Source organism: Bombina bombina, chromosome 1 (assembly GCF_027579735.1).
Source record: "Bombina bombina isolate aBomBom1 chromosome 1, aBomBom1.pri, whole genome shotgun sequence".
Taxonomy (NCBI): domain Eukaryota; kingdom Metazoa; phylum Chordata; class Amphibia; order Anura; family Bombinatoridae; genus Bombina; species Bombina bombina.
The window spans coordinates 1,415,572,304-1,415,599,420 of record NC_069499.1 but is presented as its reverse complement, the minus strand read 5'-3'; the positions used below and the strand labels follow the sequence as shown (position 1 = coordinate 1,415,599,420).

General features: G+C 36.9%; 1 protein-coding gene across 1 annotated transcript in view; it reads right to left on the bottom strand.

The window, feature by feature from the left end:
• PEAR1 (platelet endothelial aggregation receptor 1) overlaps positions 1-20,287 on the bottom strand; it is a 281,847-nt gene extending 261,560 nt beyond the window's left edge. Inside the window, exon 1 of the mRNA XM_053705337.1 lies at positions 20,108-20,287. The gene's annotated coding sequence lies outside the window, so the exon portion shown is untranslated. The remainder of the gene's footprint in view (positions 1-20,107) is intronic.
• Positions 20,288-27,117: the final 6,830 nt, after the last annotated feature.

Genomic DNA, 27,117 nt, shown 5'->3' with positions numbered 1-27,117 from the left:
TCTTTGTGGGGGAAGTCGCAGGCACCCAACCTCCTCTTGGACAAAAACACAGAACCAAGGTGGGACAAGTGCATCTCTTCCCTTGCTTCCTTCCTAATTATTATGCAATTGTGTATAAGCATTAGCTACATCAGGGAAGGTCAGTGGTCAGTGGGCAGTTTAGTAGGTTGATATGCTTGTCAGTAAAGTTAATACTTGGGGTGGCGTAATTTTATTCTTGTACCCAGGCAGCACAATATCCAGAGCCGGCCCTGGCTGAATAGTAAACATGGTTATTTTACCTGCTGTCATCCAAGGTAATCCAGAAAACCTGGCCTTTTGGGGAGGCCTAAGGACAGGTTGGAAAACCAGTGCCCTAGACTAACTGTGCTAAAGCCAAAGGTGCGTTAGAAATACTTCAGATTCCTATGTTCTTTACATAGAAGACAACACTCTTTATTTTAAAATATATACAGTATATTTATGTATAGGATTATTCTTTTGTTTAATATATATATATATATATATATATATATATATATATATATATATATATATATATATATATATATATATATATATATATCCCATCAAGCAAAAAGGCACTCACTGGACTAGTATAGTAAAATATAGCATTTATTACATAAATATAAAAAAATTACATAACGTTTCGGTGTGCTGCTCACACCTTTGTCAAATGTCAAATAGAAAGTTCCACAGTGAGAACCTAAAAGCAATAATCCCCATACACCTTTACCTGCCTTATATACCTGAAATCCATCATTGATCGCAATACACCATCCCACTACAGTGACGTCATCACACTCTGACACTGGCGTGCAGCGTCAAAGAAGGTGGGCATGTATCGGGTTGTCACAGCAACAAATAAACAAAGTACCGTGACTTACCCAATCATATCGCAATATTAAAAAAACACACGGTAAGGCAGAATTACCAGCTCATCAAAAAATACATAACGATCAAACCATGGCTGAAGTAAATTCAGCCCATATGTTAGGAGTAATATTTAAAGTAACTGCAGATGATTTTGCGGACCGATCTCACTCCACTCCACGGGAATATTCAAAACATGTTTGTGCATCAGGCCATTTGTATAAATAAATGTATAGGTATGCACATGCCACAACATCATCCCTATTAGAGCCTGGAAGCTGTCTGGCCGTGTTAACAAATGTATACATTCAATTTCAAAGAAATATATACATCAACACAAAAGTAATAAAAATAATAAAGAAAAAAATAAAGAAAAAAGCATAAAATATATGTAGTACCATATTAGCTGCGGAATCTGTTGGTGCTCTACAAATAACTAATAATAATAATAATAATAATAATAATACCATACAGAAATTATAATGACTCTCCAGTAATTATATCTATCACCACCCATCAATTCCCTTCATAGCCTCATGGAATATTGGTAGAAACCCGTGGGGTACCCACTAGAACAAACATTCATGTGGAAAATTATTGATTTCTTCTTATCACATTTGATGGTCATGTCAACCAAATGTCATTACTTCACATAGAATGGTCCAAAGTCCAGAAAGGTATTGAGACCCCTCGGCACTAACGTATCCAGCATATGTATCCACTTGGTCTCTAGTTGAAGGACCTTTTTCGCTCCTTCCGAGAGGTAGACCGAATGAAGGTTATAATCTCTTTTTTTACGCAAATTTAACAGTTTATGGTAAACATTAATAGGGGAATCTATCTAGTGGGTACCACAAAGGTTTCTACCAATATTCCATGAGGCTATGAATAGAATTGATGGGTGGTGATAGATATAATTACTGGAGAGTCATTATAATTTGTGTGTGGTACTACAAAATATTTTATGCTTCTTTCTTTATTCTTTCTTTATTCTTTTTATTACTTTTGTGTTTATGTACACATTTCTTTGAAATTGAATGTATATATTTGTTAACATGGGCAGACAGCTTCCAGGCTCTAATAGGGATGATGTTTTGGCATGGGAATACCTATTCATGTGATTTATTTGAGGCGTACCTGTGATTTTAAAACAAATGGCCTGACGTACAAACATGTTTTGAATATTCCCGTGGAGTGGTGTGAGATCGTTCCGCAAAATAATCTGCAGTTACTTTGAATATTACGCTGAACATATGGGCTGAATTGACTTCAGCCATGGTTTGATCGTTATGTATTTCTTTCATGTAATTAGCAAGAGTCCATGAGCTAGTGACGTATGGGATATACATTCCTACCAGGAGGGGCAAAGTTTCCCAAACCTCAAAATGCCTATAAATACACCCCTCACCACACCCACAAATCAGTTTTACAAACATTGCCTCCTATGGAGGTGGTGAAGTAAGTTTGTGCTAGATTCTACGTTGATATGCGCTCCACAGCAGGTTGGGGCCCGGTTTTCCTCTCAGCGTACAGTGAATGTCAGAATCGACTCTACTTTCCCTTTCTTTGCAGGGTAATAAATTATTTGGTTCTCAGTTGGATTCTATTATCTCAACTGTTACTGGTGGGAAAGGAACTTTTTTACCACAGGATAGAAAATCTAAAGGTAAAAACAGGGCTAATAATCGTTTTCGTTCCTTTCGTTTCAACAAAGAACAAAAGCCTGATCCTTCATCCTCAGGAGCAGTGTCAGTTTGGAAACCATCTCCAGTCTGGAATAAATCCAAGCCTTCTAGAAAAGCAAAGCCAGCTTCTAAGTCCACATGAAGGTGCGGCCCTCATTCCAGCTCAGCTGGTAGGGGGCAGATTACGTTTTTTCAAAGAAATTTGGATCAATTCTGTTCACAATCTTTGGATTCAGAACATTGTTTCAGAAGGGTACAGAATTGGTTTCAAGATAAGACCTCCTGCAAAGAGATTTTTTCTTTCCCGTGTCCCAGTAAACCCAGTGAAAGCTCAAGCATTTCTGAAATGTGTTTCAGATCTAGAGTTGGCTGGAGTAATTATGCCAGTTCCACTTTTGGAACAGGGGCTGGGGTTTTATTCGAATCTCTTCATTGTACTCAAGAAGGAGAATTCCTTCAGACCAGTTCTGGATCTAAAAATATTGAATCGTTATGTAAGGATACCAACATTCAAAATGGTAACTGTAAGGACTATCTTGCCTTTTGTTCAGCAAGGGCATTATATGTCTACAATAGATTTACAGGATGCATATCTGCATATTCCGATTCATCCAGCTCACTATCAGTTCCTGAGATTCTCTTTCCTGGACAAGCATTACCAGTTTGTGGCTCTGCCGTTTGGCCTAGCTACAGCTCCAAGAATTTTTACAAAGGTTCTCGGTGCCCTTCTGTCTGTAATCAGAGAACAGGGTATTGTGGTATTTCCTTATTTGGACGATATCTTGGTACTTGCTCAGTCTTCACATTTAGCAGAATCTCATATGAATCGACTTGTGTTGTTTCTTCAAGATCATGGTTGGAGGATCAATTCACTAAAAAGTTCATTGATTCCTCAGACAAGGGTAACCTTTTTAGGTTTCCAGATAGATTCAGTGTCCATGACTCTATCTTTGACAGGCAAGAGACGTCTAAAATTGATTTCAGCTTTTCGAAACCTTCAGTCACAATCATTCCCTTCGGTAGCCTTATGCATGGAAATTCTAGGTCTTATGACTGCTGCATCGGACGCAATCCCCTTTGCTCGTTTTCACATGCGACCTCTTCAGCTCTGTATGCTGAACCAATGGTGCAGGGATTACACAAAGATATGTGGCATACATCAATCATCAAGGAGGGACTCACAGTCCTCTGGCTATGAAAGAAGTATCTCGAATTCTGGTTTGGGCGGAATCCAGCTCCTGTCTAATCTCTGTGGTTCATATCCCAGGTATAGACAATTGGGAAGCGGATTATCTCAGTCGCCAAACGTTGCATCCGGGCGAATGGTCTCTTCACCCAGAGGTATTTCCTCAGATTGTTCAAATGTGGGAACTCCCAGAAATAGATCTGATGGCTTCTCATCTAAACAAGAAACTTCCCAGGTATCTGTCCAGATCCCGGGATCCTCAGGCGGAGGCAGTGGATGCATTATCACTTCCTTGGAAGTATCATCCTGCCTATATCTTTCCGCCTCTAGTTCTTCTTCCAAGAGTAATCTCCAAGATTCTGAAGGAATGCTCTTTTGTTCTGCTGGTAGCTCTAGCATGGCCTCACAGGTTTTGGTACGCGGATCTTGTCCGGATGGCCTCTTGCCAGCCGTGGACTCTTCCGTTAAGACCAGACCTTCTGTCGCAAGGTCCTTTCTTCCATCAGGATCTCAAATCCTTAAATTTAAAGGTATGGAGATTAAACGCTTGATTCTTGGTCAAAGAGGTTTCTCTGACTCTGTGATTAATACTATGTTACAGGCTCGTAAATCTGTATCTAGAGAGATATATTATAGAGTCTGGAAGACTTATATTTCTTGGTGTCTTTCTCATCATTTTTCCTGGCATTCTTTTAGAATTCCGAGAATTTTACAGTTTCTTCAGGATGGTTTAGATAAAGGTTTGTCCGCAAGTTCCTTGAAAGGACAAATCTCTGCTCTTTCTGTTCTTTTTCACAGAAAGATTGCTAATCTTCCTGATATTCATTGTTTTGTACAAGCTTTGGTTCGTATAAAACCTGTCATTAAGTCTATTTCTCCTCCTTGGAGTTTGAATTTGGTTCTGAGGGCTCTTCAAGCTCCTCCTTTTGAACCCATGCATTCATTGGACATTAAATTACTTTCTTGGAAAGTTTTGTTCCTTTTGGCTATCTCTTCTGCCAGAAGAGTCTCTGAATTATCTGCTCTTTCTTGTGAGTCTCCTTTTCTGATTTTTCATCAGGATAAGGCGGTGTTGCGAACTTCTTTTGAATTTTTACCTAAGGTTGTGAATTCCAACAACATTAGTAGAGAAATTGTGGTTCCTTCATTATGTCCTAATCCTAAGAATTCGAAGGAGAAATCGTTGCATTCTTTGGATGTTGTTAGAGCTTTGAAATATTATGTTGAGGCTACTGAGTCTTTCCGAAAGACTTCTAGTCTATTTGTCATCTTTTCCGATTCTAGAAAAGGTCAGAAAGCTTCTGCCATTTCTTTGGCATCTTGGTTGAAATCCTTAATTCACCATGCTTATGTCGAGTCGGGTAAAACTCAGCCTCAAAGGATTACAGCTCATTCTACTAGGTCAGTTTCTACTTCCTGAGCGTTTAGGAATGAGGCTTCAGTTGATCAGATTTGCAAAGCAGCAACTTGGTCCTCTTTGCATACTTTTACTAAATTCTACCATTTTGATGTGTTTTCTTCTTCTGAAGCTGTTTTTGGTAGAAAAGTACTTCAGGCAGCGGTTTCAGTTTGAATCTTCTGCTTATGTTTTCATTAAACTTTGTTTTGGGTGTGGATTATTTTCAGCAGGAATTGGCTGTCTTTATTTTATCCCTCCCTCTCTAGTGACTCTTGCGTGGAAAGATCCACATCTTGGGTAGTCATTATCCCATACGTCACTAGCTCATGGACTCTTGCTAGTTACATGAAAGAAAACATAATTTATGTAAGAACTTACCTGATAAATTCATTTCTTTCATATTAGCAAGAGTCCATGAGGCCCACCCTTTTTGGTGGTTATGATTTTTTTGTATAAAGCACAACTATTCCAATTCCTTATTTTATATGCTTTCGCACTTTTTTAATCACCCCACTTCTTGGCTATTCGTTAAACTGATTTGTGGGTGTGGTGAGGGGTGTATTTATAGGCATTTTGAGGTTTGGGAAACTTTGCCCCTCCTGGTAGGAATGTATATCCCATACGTCACTAGCTCATGGACTCTTGCTAATATGAAAGAAATGAATTTATCAGGTAAGTTCTTACATAAATTATGTTTTTTTGATGAGCTGGTAATTCTGCCTTACCGTGTGTTTTTTAATATTATGATATGATCGGTAAGTCACAGCAATTTTATTATTATTTTTATTATTATCGGTTATTTGTAGAGCGCCAACAGATTCCGCAGTGCTATAAACAAAGGGGGAGTACAACAAAACAATTATAGGGATCAAATGGGTAGAGGGTCCTGCCAAGAGTTGCACTGTTATAGTCAGCTCTTAAGAAGGTGATCTACAAACAGCTGGACTCTTAGGCTTACATGCTAAGGGGGTTCAAGGGATAACAATGGAGGAGTTGAACTGGTATAAAGTAAGGTTAGCATAGGTTGTATGCATCCCTGAACAGTAGAGTCTTTAGGGAGCGCTTGAAGCTTTCAAAACTAGGGGAGAGTCTTGTGGGGTGAGGCAGAGAATACCACAAGATGGGAGCCAGTCTGGAGAAGTCCTGTAAACGGGAGTGCGATGAGGTAACCAGAGAGGAGGAGAGTAGGAGGTCATGAGCAGAGTGAATGGGACAGGAGGGAGAGTATCTGGAGACAAGGTCTGAGATATAGGGGGGAGCAGTGCAGTTGAGGGCTTTGTATGTCAGAGTGAGAATTTTGTGTTTGATCTTAGAGGCAAGAGGAAGCCAGTGAAGGGATTGGCAGAGAGGTGCAGCAGATGAAGAGCAATGTGTAAGGAAGATGAACCTGGCAGAGGCATTCATTATGGATTGTAAAGAAGCTAGGTGGCAGGTGGGGAGACCAGAGAGGACAGAGTTGCAGTAATCGAGGTGGGAAGGAATGAGAGAGTGGATTAAAATCTTAGTTGTGACTTGTGTAAGGAAGTGTCTAATATTAGAGATATTTTTAAGGTGCAAGCGGCAGGCTTTAGCCAAGGACTGAAAGAAAGATCTGAGTCAAATGTGACCCTGAGACATCGGGCATGCGGGGTAGGGATAATGATAATGACAGTTATAGAGAGATTGGGGGTGGAGATTTTGGAAGAAGGGGGAAAATGAGCTCAGTTTTGGAGAGATTTAGCTTTGTTTATTTGTTGCTGTGACAACCCGATACACGCCCACCTTCTCTGACGGTGCACGCCGGTGTCGGCATGTGATGATGCCACTGTAGTGGGATGGTGTATTGCGATCACTGGTGGATTTCAGGTATATAAGGCGGGTAAAGGTGTTTGGGGATTATTGCTTTTAGGTTCACACTGTGGACTATCTTTTTGATATTTGACAAAGGTGTGAGGAGCACACCGAAACTTTATGTAATTTTTTTATATTGATGTAATAAACGCTCTATTTTAATATACAAGTCCAGTGAGTGCATACTTAATCACACTTTTAAAGCAGCTATAGATTATATTAGAAACCTTTCTGTTAATACATGTAATACAGGTTCTATTCAAAACTGAAATGCATCCATATGGATTCCAGTTTTAGCTGTAATGTCCCTTAAAAGGAACATGAAAACCAAAAATGTTCTTTTGTGATTCAGACAGAACATACAATTTAAAAAAAAACTTTCCAGTTTACTTCTATTTACTTATATGCTTTGATCCCATGGTATTTATGTTGAAGAGATACCTAGGTAGGCATGGGGAGCACTGGATAGCAGGAAATAGTGCTGCTATCTTGCAAATGGACAACATTCTTGCAAAACTGCTGCCATATAGTGCTCCAGACACACGCACACTCTTGAGTTTACATCCCTGATTTTCAACAAAAGATACTAAGAGAACAAAGAGATTGTGAAAAAATAAGGAAGTTGCTTAAACCTGCATGCTCTATCTGAATCATGAAAGAACAAATTGGGGTTTTGTGTCCCTTTAAGTCACATTGTGCTACATTCTAGCATCTCTTCCTTTTTTTGCAGTTATTTAGGCATTTGTGTCTAATAAAGGTATCAAGTTCTAAGAGTTTTTAGATTTTCCCACAGACAATGTATTTGAGCTAAACTTTCTGTTGCTCATGTCCCCAAGCAAGAGTGTGCAGAGTCTGTTACTGTTCAGGAAGCCAGTAGCGTGTTCAAGATCAGAAGACATAAAAAGAATTCTATCATTCAGCTGACACCCTTGCACTGCGGATGGAACTAATAAGATGTAAACATATGATCTGCCATAGTTTAGGATCTTGAGAAGTATGAATTTGTATTATTTCATTATGTTCACGCAGAGATTAGCTCTTCCGCTCCTTTGGGGGTAGTTTTTCTTCAATGGGTGAAGGTCAATAAAAAATAAATAAAAGGTAGTGATGAGGAATAGATTAAAGAGAAGAGGTGGAAAAGAAGAGGATAGAAGAGAGACAATTTTTTTAAAAAAAGTATCCTATTTTGAAGTTAGTCCTTAAATTAAAGGGATATGAAACCCACATTTTTTCTTTCATAATTTAGATAGAGCATGAAATTTTAAGCAACTTTGTAATTTACTCCTATTATCAATCTTTCTTTGTTCTTTTGCTATCTTTACTTGAAAAAACAGGAATCTAAACTACGGAGCCGGCCCATTTTTGGTTCAGCAACCTGGGTCGCGCTTGCTGATTGGTAGCTATATTTAGCCACTAATCAACAAGCACTACCCAGGTGCTGAACCAAAAATGGGCTGGCTCCTAAGCTTATATTTATGCTTTTCAAATAAAGATAGCAAAAGAACGAAGAAAAATTGATAACTTACCAAGTTGCTTAAAATTGCATGCTCTATCTGAATCATGAAAAAGGAATACAAAACCCAATTTTATTTCTAACATTATGGTCCCAATTTATCATTAGGTGGATGGACAATGCTTCCAGCTAGGGAACCTGTCTGCCCATCTTTGCACCTAGATGGCTATGGATGCTGTATGTGATATGCCTACAGGTATCATTGCACAAATTATTCTTGCACAATTAATTACTGTGCAGCGCCACCCCCAGCTCTCACGTCATGAATCGTTCAAGAACAGAGCCTGTCTATCACTATAAATGAATGTGTTTGGGGAAATGTAAGTGTTTGTATGAACATTGCTTTTTGTTTTTAAACTTTGTCCATAAAAATCTATAGCCAAGTAATTACTCACAAATGTACAAGCTTTAATCAGCTCTGATTAAACGCTCGCCTGGATTCCTGAGCTTAAAGGGACACTGAACCCACATTTTTTCTACGATGTACGATATATAATCAGCTCTGATGATAAAAGCTTGTCTGTTTCACCCTGACAGGTTGAAGGTACTTTATTGTTAAAGGGACACTGAACCCAAATTTCAGATAGAGCATGCAATTTTAAGCAACTTTCTAATTTACTCCTATTATCAATTTTTCTTTGTTCTCTTGCTATCTTTATTTGAAAAAGAAGGCATCTAAGCTTTTTTTTGGTTCAGACTCTGGACGGCACTTTTTTATTGGTGGATGAATTTATCCACCAATCAGCAAGGACAACCCAGGTTGTTCACCAAAAATGGGCCGGCATCTAAACTTATATTCTTGCATTTCAAATAAAGCAGGCAAGAGAATGAAGAACAATTGATAATAGAAGTAAACTAGAAAGTTGCTTAAAATGTCATGCTCTATCTGAATCACGAAAGAAAAAAATTTGGGTTCAGTGTCCCTTTAACAATAAAGTACCTTCAACCTGTCAGGGTGAAACAGACAAGCTTTTATCATCAGAGCTGATTATAAATCGTACATTTGTGTGAAATTATTTGGCTAACTAAGTGGATATATTATGATTAAACAGTGCATTATTGAACATTTTTTTATTTATGCCTCTTGGATAACCAAAGGAATGCTAGCTCTTCTGTTGTAATTATACTGTATGTGACAGGACTGTTATTACAGGTACCCCGTGGCAAGCAATTGCGACGATATACATGACTAAGGGCCTATTGCAGGCTTGAAATGTTGTTTTTATTTCCTTATGGACCCAACAAAGAGATAATAAAGATTTATTTCATGAATTGGAGGCTGGAATCTATATGTTTATTCAAAGCAATTGTGATGAAAAATCTGGGGAAAATTAATTATTAATCAATTAATAACCAAGCTTTGGTGTTACATCATAACCATCACAACCATATGAACGTTTGTCAAACCCATTTTGACAGGCATCATGCCCCTTTCTCCGCTCACTCTCCTCCCGTAATCTTGCTCTATTCCACTTCTACTTTCACACCCATTTTAAAGGGACAGTAAACACCACTAACATCACTATCTAAAAATCCATAACCACTCAATCATTATTCACATTTACCTTCTCAACATTCAATATTTTTTTCAATGTCTCGGGTCATTCCAGAGGCTTTCAACTATGTCAACACGCAGTGCAGATGACATAGTAACGCTACTCGCACTTGCGCATGCACATCGCAATGTGTTTCCCTGTCTTCATTGCTAGATAGAGGTTGTGTTTCCCTGTCTTCATTTCCCCTAGACGCAAGCATGCACAAACTCAGCGAGTCACATGACAGATGATCTGATCACGCAAGCGCAACAGTCTGAACAGACAGAATAACTTATTTGCGAGTCGCTTACTAGAGGGGAATATCGAATCAATGCAAAAACGTATATATCCATAGGGGCTGAGTTTGGGGGCTATTTTTAATGGTCTGGATGTAATGTTTAAAGATAGAATGCAACACAATGAAATGTGCAGTACAATATTTGAAAGGTTGCAGATGTATCATCAGGATTAAATCTTTTGATTGAGGCAAGTATATAATGAGTGTTTACTGTCCCTTTAATGATTAATTTGATAAGCATGCGGTTTAAATTATATATATATATATAAAAAAAAAACTTTTAAAACATTATTTGATTAAAAGTGTTATAAGAGGTATAAAGCTTAATTATTTCGATATTGTCTTTGAATAAAAGGATTATAAAAAGATACAAAGCTTATTTTCGATATTTTATATGGCTAAAAGGGATTTTAAAATGGCATACAGTGTAATTTTGATATTGTATACAATTCAAAGGGTTATAAAAGGGTATAAAGCATAATTTTGATATTGTCTTCTATTAAAGGATTATAAGATGGTATAAAGTAGACATGTGCGTTTCGATTCGCTCCAAATCGAAATTCAGACGAATTGGTTAAATTCGGAGATTCGAATAAATTCAAATTTCCGAATTACGGTAGTACCGAATCTACCGAATAAATCCGAATTAGTTCGGATTTATTCGTTACATTCGGATGGCCATGGATTACACTAGTATTGTACAGTATATTAGGTTATATCACTCTGCTATGGGTTACACCTAATAAACAGTACATAATACTAGTCTAATACACAGCACATCCCACCTAACACATACCAAAATTCCAAATTTCCGAATCAAACCGGACCGAATCCAGCCGAATTTATTCGAATCCGAAACAAATTCATTCAAATTTTTCCGAATCGATCCGAACCGAAATTCGAAAACATCCAAATCGATCCGAACCGAACCATATTTTTCGGCCATGCACAAGTCTAGTATAAAGCATAATTAAATCCTTTTGTAAAATGATGACTAACTTATTTCTCATGTGTGTCTTAGCAAAATACACTTAGGGCAAAATTTATCAAGCCCTGAAAAAATGCCCCTTAAAAGTCGTGATTATTTCCGCAATAGTTCGCAATGTGTGAAGTCAAAAATGTCGCCAGTATTTATCAAAATTCTAGAGACATTTTTTGGGCAAAATTTTTTTGCGATGTCAAGTGAATGGCTGATTCTAGTTTTCTTGCGAAAATATCATCTTCACTTTATTTATCAATCTTAACTTTAACTTTAAATGGTTTATTGTTTTAATCAAGTGATCGTTTGTAAGAATGTTATTTCTTATATATTAAAGTTATTGTTACTTTGCCCCTTCTTTGGTTCTCTTTCATTGAGGAAGGTTGCCTTTTTTTTGGAGCTTATCTTTGTTCTTTTTAATACATATATTTCAATTGCACTTCAATTATTTTACTTTTTTTTATAAATTTGTGTATACCTTTTTGTTGTTTATTTATTATTATTATTCAGGTTCTGAGCCTTATTGTGGGCAATTTCTAACCCTAGATACAGCAAGAAAAAGACATACTTCCATTTTCCCTCCAGACAAACGACCATATCGCTATTTATTATTATTTATTTTTCACTCCTCGCAAAATTGGCGAGATTAAGAACAGTGAATATTGCATGCATCGCTTTTCATAAATATATGAGAACTGCGAATATATACGGGCATTTTAAAATGCCAATAGAGATTAATACAAGTATTAGGCATTTCCAGACAACTTATTCGCATATATTTAAGACTTGCGAATGGTCATGAGTCAATCTGTTCGCACATATGAAAAGTTGCAACTTTTTTGGCGCATAACCTTTCATAAATATGGTGATATAAATTGTGAGGTTTTTTTTGATGATAAACATGAGAGTTTTCTTATTCTCACTGATAAATTTTGCCCTTAAAAAAGGAGTTTTAGCCAGTAACTTGATTAAATAAAAAAATAAACTTTTATTCCAAAATTCTATATAAATCCACTATATCTTCTTATACGAGCATACTCTCCTCTGTCCTTACCTGTAGTAGTTTGGACCCTGTAAGGTTCTCCATTTATTATTAATTTATTTTTCATTTAATTGCTGTATTCCCACTTTAGGGCCCACCAGGTTGTTCCCCTCCCTTTCTCCGTTTGTGGCAATTTCCTTTTCATTTTATGTAAGGTGAAGGGTTGATGCCACATTCCCCTAGATTCTAATTTAGATGGACTTTTGCCTAAGGTTAAAGTAGATTGACGTACAGTGTACCCCCAGTAGTTCAGAATAATTAACTATATGAGCTTACAGCAGAGGGAATCTTGTTTGATAATATTGCATTTGCTTTAAAATGTATCCAGTTTTTCATGTCCCCACTTGGGAACAGTACAGGGATATCTTCCCTTTATTCTTTTCATATCTTTTCTTTGTTGTGACAATAGCTTGTTTATTTATTTATGCAATATTAGTTATATGATATATGTTATTGCCAATGTGAGAATATTATGTACATATTTGAATGACTAGCTATATTGCTTAATACTTTGTCACATTACTGACATACCCCTGTATCTTTCAATTTCAATTAACCTATTCACCAACCAGGACACAGTGAAAGGTTCTTAAGGTTGGGATAGGAATTAAGTTTTCATGGACTATGAGTACGGCTCTCTAGCCAAAACGCGTCAGTCCGGGTCTGTTTTGGGTACCATCCCACTCCAATTTTATATAGTATTTTGGAATAAAAGTTTATTTTTTATTCAATCAAGTTACTGGCTAAAACTCCTTTTTTTGGCTGTGTATTTATTGCCAATTGCCAGTACTTGTGTTGTGCTGCCATCCGGATCCGTATACAGCAGGGGAATGCATTGCTGTTACCTGTGGACTGTTTAGTACTGATTGCATACTTTCGTTTGGAGCCAGACGGTGAATTATTATCCTTGAGCCAGTTTTACCCAGTGGAACATGCCAAAGTGATTTACCCATTGGTCACTACAACAGAATTTACTGGGATTGACAGAAGGTAGAGGAGGGCATCACGTCACATCGCACAGACCTACCTCAGACCAGGAAGAGAGAGCGGCCCTGACTATTGACGTCATCAGGTACACGAGTTGAACGCTCAATCCGCGGTTGGTGGACGGGCAGGAGCCCGGGAGAGCACTTTGTACCTGATTTGGAGAGAGGCACTGAAAAGAAGATCTGAGCAGGTAAGGCTGTGTTTGATTGTATGGACATTAGTCTATGAGTATTTGAGCCCTCCTGTCAGGACACTGTGAGAGAGATACCTTGTATTCATCTGTTGTATTCACTTAGCTTGGCATAGAACACGGAGGATTGACTGGCGTGTTCCATGGATGGGCACTGAGCTTTTGAAACACATGTATTGAGGCTGCTCCAGAGAAGTTTGGCACATGATAATTGTTTAGGAGTATATATGGTAACTAACCCCCACAAGTGTATTACGGACTGGGCTTAGGATACTGGGCTTATATGCTATGAATACTATTGAATCGCGGTAAATCCGGAGTACACATAAGCCAGATATCTACATATATTGCCCATTGGGATTCCTTTCTCTTTTTTTTGTTTAAATGTTGCCCTTAGACACACTTATTGTTTCAAAACATACATAACTTGTTTTTTTTCTAGCAAATATATAGTTCAAATAAAATTAAAATTTATGTATCACCCATTACACTTAACATTTTTATTATTTTTTAAACATACAAATGACTTTATTTATTTCTAATGACAATAATGACAAAGCAAGTAATAAACATTTATAAAGCATTACATTTATTTATCAACTTTGTAGTGTGTGCCTGCAACCTCTATAATATTTAATTCTAAATATCTTTATAATTAGGTCTTTATAATAATAAATTCTAACTGTTAAACTAAGTAATGTTAACATATATTATTATTAATAATATATATATATATATATATATATATATATATATATATATATATATATATATATATATATATATATATATATATATATATATATATATATATATATATATATATTATAATATCTTATAGAAAGTATCCTCTCTCCTTTTACCAACCATTTTCTGATGGTGGTAATGTGTACCAACAGCCTCTTTTATAATATTTAATTCTAAACTGGTAATGAAAGTTTTGGAGCTGGCCCATTTTAGGTTCAACACCTTGGTTGTGCTTGCTGATGGTTAAACGTAGCCACCAATCAACAAACACTATCCAGGGTGCTGAAACAAAAATGGGCTGGCTCCAAAGCTTTCATTCCTGCCTTTTCAAATAAAGATACCAAGAGAACAAAGAAAAATTTGATAATAGGAGTAAATTAGAAAGTTGCTTAAAATGACATGCTCTATCCGAATCATGAAAGAAAAAAATAAAATTGGGTTTAGTATCCCTTTAAGGTTTACTTGATTTATGAAAATAATGTTACCACAATTTTACTCAATATACAATAGCAATGTGTTTCAAATGTAACCACTAAATACACTTGTATTACACTTGGCTATATCAGATGAGACAAAATGCATTTTTATATATTTGTTGGTAGGGTCATGGGCGTATTAATGCAAAAGCCAACAAGGCCGGTGCCTAGGGCGACACAAAACCTAAATACGCCACTGGGTAAGGTGTATATAGTAAATTACATTTTGTACCTGAAGGTGCTTGTGTAACAGTTAATTGCTTCAACAAATTAGTAGTGAATTTATTGTAGAAGGGTAGTGCAGGGCAAGCTCCACCTTTTTTCTTTTCTCTCTTTTTTTGGTATATTTTGTTTTTTGTATCTTCCATCTGATATAGCCAACAAGTGCATTAAATGCTATATTTTTTTATAGAGTTAGTGGTCACACCTGAAACACATTGCTGTTATAAACTGGTGGTAATATTATTTTCAATAATAACAGTTTAGAATTAAATATTATAAAATATTATATATATTATAAAATAAAATATTATATGGTACACATACTGCCATCCAAGCAGGGTTGGTAAAAAGAGAGTTTAAATTTATAATATAGAAAAAAAAATACTGTAATTTCTATGAGATAGATTTACTTTCTATTTTCAAATTTGCTTTGTTCCCATGATATTCTGTGATGAAGAGATACCTAGGTAGGCATCTGGAGCACTACATGGCAGGAAATAGTTCTGTCATCTTATGGTCTTGCAAATGGATAACATTCTTGAAAACTGCTGCCATATAGTGCTCCAGAAATTGGACAGCTCTTAAGCATACGTCTCTGCTTTTCAACAAAAGGTATCAAGAGAATGAAGAAAATTTGATAGTAGAATTATATTAGAAAGTTATTAAAAATCGAAAGCTCTATCTGAATCATGAAACACAAATTTTGGCCATTCATATCCTTTTAACATTATTTTAGTTTAACAGTTTAGAACTATTATAAAAGACAGTTTAGAATTAAAGGGACATGAAACCCAAATATTTTCTTTTGTGATTTAGGTAGAACATACAATTTTAAACAACTTCCCAGTTTAGTTCTATTATGAAATTTGTTTCATTCTCTTGGTATCATTTGTTGAAGGAGCAGCAATGCACTGCTGGTTTCTAACTGAACACATGGGTGAGCCAATGACAATCGGTATATATATGCAGCCACCAATCAGCAGCTAGAACCTAGGTTATTTACTGCTTCTGAGCTTACCTAGATAAGCCTTTCAGAAAAGGATAACAAGAGAAGGATGCAAATTAAATAATAGAAGTAAATTGGAAAGTTGTTTAAAATTGTATGCTCTGTCTAAATCATGAATGTCTAATTATTACTGTCCTTTTTAAAAAAAAAAAAGTCATATGTGTGTTTCAAAAATTAAGAAAAGATAAGTGAAATGGGTGATACATAAATTAAATATCTGTAAAATATGTTAGAAAAAGTCATATGTGTGTTTAAAAACTATAAGTGTGAGCTATGTGAGAACATTGTGTTTAGAGAAACATATGTATCTTCTTTTACAGCCTCTAACTTACATCAGTCTGCCAGATTTGCAAGATCTAGCCCTCCAATCCATACTTGCCCACCACCTCCCACTCAGGTGAAACTTTTTCTTTCATGATTCAGATAGGACATGTGATTTTAAACAACTTTCTAATTTACTTTTATTACCAATTTATTATCAATTTTTCTTTGTACTCTTGCTATTTTTTGTTGGAACACAGGGACGTATGCTTAGGAGCCAGCCCATGTAGATAGCACTATATGGCAGCAGTTTTGCAAGTATTTTATTCTACATTATTGTGTTGTGCTCCAGATGCCTACCTAGGTAATCTCTTCAACATGGAAGCAAAGCAAATTTGATAATAGAAGTAAATTGGAAACTTTTTTTAAATAATATGCTCTGTCTGAATCACAAAAGAAATATTTGGGTTTCATATCCCTTTAATATATAACACCTTTTAAGAGTAATTAGGTGCAGCCAGGAAAGAGAAACTACTTCCATTCACAGCCTCTATATGATTCTATATTCTGCTGCACTTTTCCAATCCTCATTTCCTCAGTGTTGCCTATGTAATTACTCATTCTCAGTTCTCCTGCCTTATATCTTTTCTCCCTTGCCATTCCCTCTCCTTTAGATTGTAAGCTTGAGAGCCACTCTACCTGTAGGACACTTTGTATGTAAGTGAACTACTATTGATTGTGCTCAAGGGCAGTGCATTCCTCTTCTTTTGTATAACTAAGATAACTAAATTATTGCACCCTTACAAATGTACAGTACCCTTAAAGGGACAGTATACACTAAAATTGTTTTTCCCTTAATGTATTTTCAATGACTTGTTATACCAGCTGCAGAGTATAAAATGTATGAGAAATTGCATTTTCAGGTTAATTTGTGTATATGTATTAGCTGGTTTTGTGCTTTTAAACCACAACCTATTGAAATGGGTTGAGCTTGCAGATAATATCAGATCTCATTATATTATCACTTTGTGTACACACATTTTGCTTCCTTATCAAATATCTGTTTGTAAATCAAAGCTCAATACTTCAAGAGAACCATGGAAAATTAACATTTTATTACTCAGGTATCCTGCACCCCACTGGGTGTGTAACATCTTCTGCTGGATGTGTTTACTTAGGCTTGACAAAAGCCTAGACTCCAGTATAGAAGCTTAGTGTAGGTTGGGATATCACAGGCTAAATCAGCTATTTCAAATGCCAAACTAAGGGTAAAGGAGCTACTTGTAAAAAATTAAATAAACTCCAGCAAGTTAAATGGATAATTGGGAACAATTTAAAGGGAAGAAATATTTTGGGTAAACTGTCCCTTTAATGTACTTGTTAGTGTATTTAATGCATCCCTCTAATGCAGGGGTCAGCAACCTTGGGCAACCAGATGTTTTGGAACTACATTTCCCAAGATGCTGAGACACTCTTTAGGCTGTATGAGCATCATGGGAAATGTAGTTCCAAAACACATGGGGGCCCAAGGTTGCTGACCCCTGCTCTAATGCATTGGTTTTCAACCCTGTCCTCAGGCTTTCCTAACAGGCCAGATTTTGAGGATATCTGAACTGGAGCACAGCTGAAATAATCATCTGATTAGTAAACATGGTTATTAACCTGCTCTTACTCAAGGTAATCCTAAAAATCTGTCCTGTTAGGGAGGCATGAGGAAGGTTTTAAAACAAGTGTGCTGCCTAATCTGTTGGTGCTTTATAAATAATTAATAATAATAATAAATAATAATAATAATGATAATAATAATGAGAAATACATGTCATCATTTTACAAAATTACAGATTGATCGGCAATTTTTTTTTAACAAAAACAATAGCAAAATAATTTTGCTTTATATCATCTTCTAACCCTTTACAATAAGACAAGTATCAAAATTATGCCTTATACCTTTTTATAACAAATTTAATTAAATACAATGTAAAAAAGTATGCATTATACCAGTGTCTAAGCCCTTTTAATCGAAGAGAATATCAAAATTACACTTTATACATTTTGTAACCCTTTAACTAGAATACAATATCAAAATTACACTTTATACATTTTGTAACCCTTTAACTAGAATACAATATCAAAATTACGCTATAAACCATTTTATAACCCTTCTAATCAAATATCTAATCTAAGCTTCATATCCTTTTATAAACAATTTCATCAAACAAAATCAAAATCTAAAGCTTTATACTCTTTTATAATACTTTTAATAAAATAAAATATTAAAAAAGGCTTTTATAATCTGCATCTGTATCAAATGTATCATTAAAAAGGGGAGTGAAAGTGGGAGTGGAAAGGGCTGGATTACTGGAGGAGAGTGGGCAGGGAAATGGGCTTGCTACCTGTCACATGTGATTAAAGAAATATCCATATAAATATATAATATTAGTAAACATTTTAGTGCTTTTACTGGTGTTGTGTGGTTTGTAGAATTGACCCCAATTGGTGTGTCGCTATTTGTGTGACTTGACAGCCTTGAAGATGAAGAACATTACTGTCATATTCAAAATATTTAGGATTTGATATCAGAAGGTGAGTGAATGACCCAGGGTTTGCACGTGACACTCAGACAGCCCTCTTAAACTCATGTTGGAATATCCTACTGCTAAACCAGCATTTCTTTCCTCAAGTATTAAGGATTTATTTTATTAAAGGGACATTAAACCTAAAATGTTTATTTCATGATTCAGATAGAACATATTTTAATCAACTTTCTAATTTACTTCTTTTATCTTATTTGCTTCTTTCTCTTGTTATCCATTGTTGAAGGAACAGTAATGCACTACTGGGAGCTAGCTGAAAGTCAATGGCAAGAGGTATATGTGCAGCCACTAATCATCAGCTTCTGAGCCTTCCTTAATTATACTTTTCAACAAAGCATACAAAGAGAACAAGTTATTTAAAAAGTTATTTGGCAAGTTATTTAAAATCTCATGCTCTATCATTAAAGGGACACTGTACCCAAATGTTTTCTTTCGTGATTCAGGTAGAGCATGGCATTTTAAGCAACTTTCTAATTTACTCCTATTATCAAATTTTCTTAATTCTCTTGGTATTTTTATTTGAAATGCAAGAAAGTAAGTTTAGATGCCGGCCCATTTTTGGTGATCAACCTGGGTTGTTCTTGCTGATTGGTGGATAAACTCATCCATCAATAAAAATGTGCTGTCCAGAGTTCTGAATAAAAAAAAAAGCTTAGATGTCTTCTTTATAAAATAAAGATAGCAAGAGAACGAAGAAAAATTGATAATATGAATACATTAGAAAGTGGCTTAAAATTGTATGCTCTATCTGAATCATGAAAGAAAATATTTGGGTTCAGTGTCCCTTTAAAGAAACTTTTGAGTTTCATGTCCCTTTAAGTATCACTTTTGTCCTGAAACATATATTTAGGCAATGACAAATGGCAACAAGTAGTAATATGCAAACACAGTAAACATGTACAGTCATTGTTCTGTCTACAAAAAAATAAATAATACAACATGGTATATTAATCTGAAGGGGTTATAATCAGGGTTTATACAGTTTCTTGAGTAAACCTCAACTTTTGGTATCAGATACAACAGATAAAATAATAAAATTACAATGATACAACATAATTACTCTCAGAAAATTATATTTTCACCTGCCACAAATCTGTGGTCCATACACAATACCTGTTAGTAGCTCTAAACTTAACACCTCTGTTATCATATTACCCCCTCAGTACAAGAAAGAATCCATTGCAAGTCTCTATAAATAACAGCTTTAACGGTCTCATGTCTTCAAGTGTTGTTAAACACAGCAGGATGTTCCCACCAGCGTAGACTTTAGTTTAAAGGACTTACTTGTAAGTAGGTGTTACTGTTTCCCTTTAAAGACAGCACCTGCACAAACATAGATGTATTGCCTGCAAGGTTGTAGGCTCCTGATAGCTATTTCCAGTAGGGTTTTGGGAGTCTTCCTTGTGCCAGTGAACAGCGATGTTCTGAGTCCAGTGATAGAACAGTTTGTGAGTTGAGGCTATGCTGTGCTATCTGGGAGGAGGGGTGCAGGAAAGGAGCTGGAACTAAGAGCATTCAGGAAGTTTGGACAAGGAAACTCTTTAGAGGATGCTCTGGGTTAGTGAAAAAAAAAAGTGTTTTTGGCAGAAATGATGTGTTTTAAGCTGTGATTGGGGAAAGACAAATGAGATGAAGGATGGGAGGGAGAGCACTGGAATGAAAATATGGGGTGGGGTAAATTTAACCACTTCATTGCACCAATGTACAACGTATTGGATAAGCTAAATACATAGTTCAGTAAATTGTTTGTTAGGGTGTGAGTGTTTTATTAGATAACCAGATATTTTATGAGAAGCTCTGTATAAGTAAATGCAAAAGATCTAACTAGACTGATATTCCAGTCCAATAAATCAACCAGAGTGATGCTCATGAAACAATACTATTACGTTTTTAGAAAGATTTTCTTTAAACTTGTAGATTTCTGTTTGAGTTTTTGCTTTTATCTACACTCTTTCCTTCCTATCTATCTGCTGCTCATACACTTTTCACCTCTTAAATATTCTGAAACAAATCATGTACAACAACAAGATAATAAAACAGTTTAATAAAGAACACATTTTATTTTATGGTATACTAGTCAATAAGCCTGACCAGAGGGCAGTCTAATTCTTTTTTAATCTACAGATGTAGAAACAACCTATTTTGTAACTGTTCTTTTATATAAATATTTAAGAAAATCGCAATTAAAACTAAAATTAATAACCCCTTAACCGTCAAACACCCACATCGCAATACACTTAATTACCCTATTAACCCTAAACCGCAAAACCCCCACATCACAATAAACCTAAATACCCTATTAACCCTTAAACCGCAAAACCCCCACATTGCAATACACCTAATTACCCTATTAACCCCTAAACTGCAAACCCCCCACATTGCAATACACCTAATTACCCTATTAACCCCTAAACCGCAAACCCCCCACATCGCAATACACCTAATTACCCTATTAACCCCTAAACCGCAAAACCCCCACATCGCAATACACCTAATTACCATATTAACCCCTAAACCGCAAACCCCCTACATCGCAATAAACCTAATTACCCTATTAACCTCTAATCCGCAAAACCCCCACATCGCAATAAACCTATTTACCCCTAAACCGCAAAACCCCTACATCGCAATAAACATAAGTACCCTATTAACCCTAAACCGCAAAACCCCCACATCGCAATAAACCTAAATACCCTATTAATCCCTAAACCGCAAAACCCCCACATTGCAATACACTTAATTACCCTATTAACCCCTAAACCGCAAAACCCCCACATCGCAATAAACCTAAATACCCTATTAACCCTTAAACCGCAAAACCCCCACATTGCAATATACCTAATTACCCTACTAACCCCTAAACTGCAAACCCCCCACATCCCAATACACCTAATTACCCTATTAACCCCTAAATCGCAAACCCCCCACATCGCAATACACCTAATTACCCTATTAACCCCTAAACCGCAAAACCCCCACATCGCAAAACACCTAATTACCATATTAACCCCTAAACCGCAAACCCCCCACATCGCAATAAACCTAATTACCCTATTAACCCCTAATCTGCAAAACCCCCACATCGCAATAAACCTAATTACCCTTTTAACCCCTAAACCGCAAAAACTACACATCGCAATAAACCTATTTACCCCTAAACTGCAAAACCGCTACATCGCAATAAACCTAATTACCCTATTAAACCTAAACCGCAAAACCCCCACATCGCAATAAACCTAAGTACCCTGTTAACCCTAAACCGCAAAATCCCCACATCGCAATAAACCTAAATACCCTATTAACCCCTAAACCGCAAAACCCCCACATTGCAATACACCTAATTACCCTATTAACCCCTAAACCGCAAAACCCCCACATCGCAATACACCTAATTACCCTATTAACCCCTAAAACGCAAACCCCCCCATTGAAATAAACCTAATTACCCTATTAACCCCTAAACAGCAAAACCCCCACATCGCAATACACCTATTTACCCTATTAACCCCTAAACCGCAAAACCCCTACATCGCAATAAACCTATTTACCCTATTAACCCCTAAACCGCAAAACCCCTACATCGCAATAAACCTATTTACCCTATTAACCCCTAAACTGCAAAACCCCTACATCGCAATAAACCTATTTACCCTATTAACCCCTAAACCGCAAAACCCCAACATAGCAATAAACCTATTTACCCTATTAACCCCTAAATCGCAAAACCCCAACATCGCAATAAACCTATTTACCCTATTAACCCCTAAACCGCAAAACCCCTACATCACAATAAACCAATTTAACTTATTAACCCTTTAAACCGCCAAAACCCACAATGCAAATAACTACTTAAATAACTAAGTACAGTACACTAACCTAACACCCCCTAATCTAACACCCCCTAACCTAACACCTCATTAAATAAACCCAAATTACCTAAACTAAAACATTGTAAAGTTACAAAAAATAAAAAGCTAACATTACAGAAAATAAAAAAAATCAAATTACCAAATTTAACAAAATTAAACCTAATCCCTATGAAAATAAAAAAGCCCCCCCAAATAAAAACACCCCCTACTCTAATAATAAATTACCAGTAGCCTTTAAAATGGCTTTTTGCAGGGCATTGCCCCAAGATCGTCTTCATACGATCTCCGCCGTACACTGAATAGTGAATTCAAGGTACGCGATTAAAGATGGCATCCCTTGAATTCCTATTGGCTGATTTGATTCTTCCAATTCAAATCAGCCAATAGGATGAAAGCTACTCAAATCCTATTGGCTGTTTAAATTAGCCAATAGGATGAGAGCAAGTGAAATTTTATTGGCTATTCAAATCAGCCAATAGAATTTCACTTGCTCTCATACTATTGGCTAATTTAAATAGCCAATAGGATTTGAGTAGCTTTCATTCTATTGGCTGATTTGAATTGGAAGAATCAAATCAGCCAATAGGAATTCAAGGGACACCATCTGTAATCGCGTACCTTGAATTTACTATTCAGTATACGGCGGTGATCGTACGAAGAGGATCCTCCGCGCTCCATGGCTCCGCGGTCGCCAGTCTTCAGTTCCAGGGTCGCCGGTCTTCAGCTCCGTGGTCTTCAGCACCGCTCCGCGCAGGATGTTCCTGGAAGAAGAAGAGGTTGCGCTTGGAAGAAGACTTCACCGCCTGGAACAGGACCTTCAGCAGGACTTCAGTAACCGTGAGTACCAACCTGGGGGTTAGATTTAGGATTTTTTAAGGGTTTTATTTAGATTAGGGATGGGCAGAAAAAGAGCTAAATGCCCTTTTAAGGGCAATGCCCAAACAAATGCCCTTTCAGGGCAATGGGTAGTTTAGGTTTTTTAGTGTTAGGTTTTTTTATTTTGGGGGGTGGGGGGGTTTAAAGTTAGGTGGGACTTTGTATATTTTTTGTAAAAGAGTTGATTAGCTTGGGGCAATGCCCTGCAAAAGCCCTTTTAAGGGCTACTGGTAGTTTATTATTTGAGTAGGGGATGTTTTTATTTTGGGGGGTCTTTTCTATTTTAATAGGGATTAGGTTTAATTTTGTTAAATTTGGTAATTTGATTTTTTTATTTTCTGTAATGTTAGCTTTTTTTTATTTTTTGTAAACTTATTTTTTTTATTTTTTTGTAACTTTACAATGTATTAGTTTAGGTAATTTGTGTTTATTTAATGGGGTGTTAGGTTAGGGGTTGTTGGGTTAGGTGGTGTTAGGTTAGGGGTTGTTAGGTTAGGGGATGTTAAGTTAGTGTACTGTACTTAGTTATTTAAATAGTTATTTGCATTGTAGGTTTTTGCGATTTAAAGGGTTAATAAGTTAAATAGGTTTATTGCGATGTAAGGGTTTTGCGATTTAGGGGTTAATAGGGTAAATAGTTTTTTTGCGATGTAGGGGTTTTGTGGTTTAGGGGTTAATAGGGTAAATAGGTTTATTGCGATGTAGCGGTTTTGCGGTTTAGGGGTTAATAGGGTGAATAGGTTTATTGTGATAATGGGCATTTTGCGGTTTAGGAGTTAATACTCTGTGTAGGATTTTTTTTGTTATATTTCGTGCGGGTGGTGGTTTTTTTTTTAATACTTGATGAGGGCGTTTTTTTTTTTTTTTAATACTTGATGCGGGCGGTTAGTTGTTTTCTTTTAATACTTGATGCGGGCGTTTTTAAAAAAATATACTTTAATGTGGGCGATTAGGTGTTGCTTTTGGATTCTTTCACCACTCTGCCATTTTCGGAAATTTAATACTTGATGCGGGCGGTTAGTTGTTTTCTTTTAATACTTGATGCGGGCGTTTTTAAAAAAAAATACTTTAATGTGGGCGATTAGGTGTTGCTTTTGGATTCTTTCACCACTCTGCCATTTTCGGAAATTTACCTGGATGCAGCTTCGCTGCATCCAGGTAAATTCTTTTGTACTCGCGCTGCCAACATTCCATTCAGGATGCATGCGCAACTACTGACGGCAACGGACATTACAAATGCAATTATTGTATAGATATTACAGACATTTTGGCATTTTAAAGAGTGGAGTTAAAAAGGATATAAAATTAAAAAATAAACTGCTTTGTAGGATTAGATCAGCATATTTTCTTTTGTAATGAAATATAGAAAAATGTAACTGTTATTACTATACCCCCTTAAAGGGACATGATTGAAACCCCAATTTTTACTTCATGATTTAGATACAATTTTAAATAACTTTCAAATTTACTTCTATTTCATATTTTCTTTGGTCACTTGGTATCTTTTGTTGAAAAGTTGGGAGGTAAGCTCAGGAGCATGCACGTGTCTGAAGCACTATATGGCAGCAGTTTTGCAAGAATGTTATCCATTTGCAAGAGCATTAGAGGAAACACTATTTCCTGCCATAAAGTGCTCCATACACATACCTAGGTATCTCTTCAACAAAGAATACAAAGAACAAAGCAAATTTGATAATAGAAGTAAATTGGAAACTTTTTTAAAAGTGTGTGCTCTGTCTGAATCACAAAAGAACAATTTTGGGTGTCATATCCCTTTAAATAAAAAAGGAAAGGGGAGGCGGAGTTAACTGCCGAGAGACACAGACGCTCAGAGTGAGAGCTCTCCAATATTGAGCCAAAAAAGAGTGATTATCACTGTATTGTAGCGCCTATTTTGGGTCCAGATTACCCCACCAAGCTCTGGAAACATAGCCCTGAGGGATTAGGAGAGAACACCCGGAGACCAAGTTACCACCGCACATCTACGGCACTACTAGATCCTATGGCGGAAAAGAGGAGTTGCTCAGCAGGTGATCATACAGTGCCGGAGGGCCATTCACCATCAGAGAACCTCAGGATCGAGGGAACTGGACTTACCGACTCCCGACAGGTTCTGTGTGAAGAGTCTGCAGGGCGAAGTACCGCGCTAGTGCTGGAGTTTGGCGCGAAGATCCACCATCTTGCCTGGGACCTTCCCCGCCCGCATCTTCAAGTTCCGATCCTCGGAGGGGGCCAAGAAAGGCGGAGAAGCTTTTGTCAACACCACCCAAGGCCAGTCGGGTGGCGGAGGGGATCAGACCCACACAATCCCATTGAATAGGGAGACGGCAGCACACATTGAGGGGTAAGAGGGACCCAGGGAGGAGGCTGAAATAACGAGGCAGCTCAGGGCCTAAAGTCGACTCCACACACGACTTACTGAGTGCCGCTAGATGCTAAAGAGCCCTTGCAGAATTGCAGGGTACAGACTCTGCCATAATAAACCCCTAAGGAGCGTACAATAACGCTTAGACACCTGGGGTCTGGTGAGACTGCTTTCTGGGACTATTAATTTATCAACCTGGTCCCCCAGGACACACAAGCTTACAAACATCTTGCTCCCCTATTAACGTTTCCCCTGTATGCTCTATAAAATATTAATATCTGAGGTTGTATAAAAGAGTGGTAATTGTGAGTGGACTGTAAGGAGCTGAGACTGAGATACAGGTTAACGCTAGTTGATTCATGGGCAGATAACTTCACACGCACAGAGGCTCTCACTGACCACATGCTTGCAGCCTCTGTATGATCCGTTTGTGGAACTGTATTGAATTGTTTTGCATAGCTTCTACACCTCTGCACAGGGCATAACCCATCCCTAACTAGGGAAAAGCACTACATACGATCTGGAACTTTCCCATTACTGTGCCAGACACTTTGCTAAGATGCACTTTAAGAGAATATATTGATTGCAAGCTTGCAGTACACCCTGCTGATATGTAGAATCTGCAGGTGAAGTATGGGGACATCAGCCTCCACATGAATTATAAAAAAGAAGCGGTAGAACAGCGCTAGTTACTTCAATGAGGGGGATTCACGGAATCATACCTCTTTAACACTTAAAATTGCCTCAATCCACTTGCATCATTATTCTTTACCTAGAATAATGAACCACTCCTGGGGTCATTTTTTTCTTTCACTACGCTTTGTGTTGGAGAAGGGAGAGGGGTCTTTTTGACTCAATTCACTCTACAAATATCTTCTGTCCCTGAGATCTGAATATAAGACAGCAATGGCTACAAGAAGAGGAGGAAAAGGAGAGAAACTAACAAACCCAAGTACCCCTACTACAGTATCATCCTTTGTTAAAACCTCACATGTATCCAAAACTAACAAAGACATAGAAATAGGAGATGATTCAGATCAATCTCTACCGCCAACCTTTGAAGACCAATCTCCGATTACCAGAGCAGATCTACAATCCCTAGTATCTAAGAAGGACTTAACGGTTAATTTTGAAAAACTATGGGGGAAGATAGATTCTATACACACTTCGGTAACATCCAGCTT